The sequence below is a fragment of the Cetorhinus maximus genome, chromosome 13 (genome assembly GCF_964194155.1).
Source record: "Cetorhinus maximus chromosome 13, sCetMax3.hap1.1, whole genome shotgun sequence".
NCBI classification, from domain to species: Eukaryota; Metazoa; Chordata; class Chondrichthyes; order Lamniformes; family Cetorhinidae; genus Cetorhinus; species Cetorhinus maximus.
Genome location: NC_135891.1, coordinates 115,621,211 through 115,623,557, shown reverse-complemented (window position 1 = coordinate 115,623,557; position 2,347 = coordinate 115,621,211).

The following is a 2,347-nucleotide window of genomic DNA, read 5'->3' as shown; positions in this document are numbered from 1 at the left end:
TGACACTTCTCTTCCCTTCCTTGACCTCTCTGTCTCAATTTCTGGTGATAGACTGTCCACCAATATTCATTACAAGCCTACTGACTCCCACAGCTACCTCGACTACACCTCCTCACACCCTGCTTCCTGTAAGGACTCCATCCCATTCTCTCAGTTCCTTCGCCTCCATCGCATCTGTTCTGATGATGCCACTTTCAAAAACAGCTCCTCTGACATGTCTTCCTTCTTCCTTAGCCGAGGTTTTCCACCCACAGTGGTTGACAGGGCCCTCAACCGTGTGCGGCCTATCTCCCGCGCATCCACCCTCACACCTTCCTCTCCCTCTCAGAACCATGATAGGGTCCCCCTTGTCCTCACTTATTACCCCACCAGCCTCCTCATTCAAAGGATCATCCTCCGCCATTTCCGCCAACTCCAGCATGATGCCACCACCAAACACATCTTCCCTTCAGCCCCCCTGGCAGCATTCCGCAGGGATCGTTCCCTCCGGGACACCCTGGTCCACTCCTCCATCACCCCCTACACCTCAACCCCCTCCCACGGCACCTTCCCATGCAACCGCAGAATGTGCAACACCTGCCCCTTTACTTCCCCATTCCTCACCATCCAAGGGCCCAAACACTCCTTTCAAGTGAAGCAACATTTCACTTGCACTTCCCTCAATTTAGTCTACTGCATTCATTGCTCCCAATGCGGTTTCATCTACATTGGAGAGACCAAACACAGACTGGGTGACCGCTTTGTAGAACACCTTCGGTCTGGCCGCAAGCATTACCCAGACCTCCCTGTCGCTTGCCATTTCAAAACTCCACCCTGCTCTCATGCCCACATGTCCGTCCTTGGCTTGCTGCATTGTTCCAGTGAAGCTCAACGCAAACTGGAGGAACAGCACCTCATCTTCCAACTAGGCGCTTTGCAGCCTTCCGGACTTAACATTAAGTTCAACAACTTCAGGTCATGAACTCTCTCCTCCATCCCCACCCCCTTTCCGATCCCCCCTTTTCCAATAATTTATATAATTTTTATATATTTTTCTTTTCCCAGTCAAATTCAAAATGATTATTTGTCATTTTAATTATTTGTAATCTTATTTCCATCCATTGTTTTATCTCCACCTTTAGCCTATTTCGATCCCTTCCCCCCACCCCATCCCTACTAGGGCTACCTGTCACTTGCTCATCCTGCTTTCTACCCTTACTGTCACCATTAGCACATTCCTCAGCTAATATCACCATCGTCAACACCCCTTTGTCCTTTTGTCTATGACATCTTTGGCAATCTCTTCTTTGCCTCCACATATCACTGGTCCTCTATCCAGCTCTACCTGTCCCACCCTCCTCAACCAGCTTATATTTCACCTCATTTCTATATTTCCTTAGTTCTGATGAAGGGTCATATGGACTCGAAACATTAACTGTAATCCTCTCCGCAGATGCTGTCAGACCTGCTGAGTTTTTCCAGCTATTTTTGTTTTCGTCCCCTCAGGATCTCATATGTTTCAATCAGATTACCTCTCATTCTTCTAAACTCCAATGGATATAGATCCAAAGTGCTCAACATTTCCACATAAGAAAAGCTCTTCATCCCAAGAATCAGCCTGGGGACCCTTCTCTGAGCTTCCCCTTAGGGAGGTATATCCCCCCTTAAGTAAGGACGTTATGGCACAGCCGATGGTAAATGCTGAGCTGTTCAAATCCCAAAGGGAAGCTTGAAACAACTGCCACAACTGGTTTTGCAATTTGTATAAATTTCGAGATGTGTGCCGTGAATTCAGTCGTAATAAGACCACAAAGTCTTATAGGTTTTTACAAAATTAGATTAAACATTCATTAACAAGAGAAATGATTTTTAAGCACATACATATGTCTACAAATTACTACTATAATCACTTCTAAATCCCCTACTTAATCTGACTCCCAGTTACAATTTTGTTAAGGCAACAGTAAGGCACGTCGATTTTAACAGTCCCAGGCAGGGTGATACACAACACCCTGAACCAATCAAATTCAAAGTGGGTTTTCTTAACTTCAGTTCTTTGAAGACAGCAGCTTGAGGCATAGGTGCTGAAGACTTTTCACACTTATTAGATCCTAAAATGCCTATCCTTGCACACAGCCTTTGCTCCTTTATACTTATTTTCCCCTTCAAATGCAAATACCCATTGTTTCCCTATGTCTTTGCAGTTTACCTTTCTGATCATAAAGATTTAGCATAATACCCATTTACCAGTTACATTTGGGGAAAATAAAGACAGTTTCTGACCTTCACCTGGCTAGGTGACACATTTCACTCCCTCATTTGAAAACAATTTAGCCTGGTTTATTTGAAAATGCAAGTGTTCCCTTGA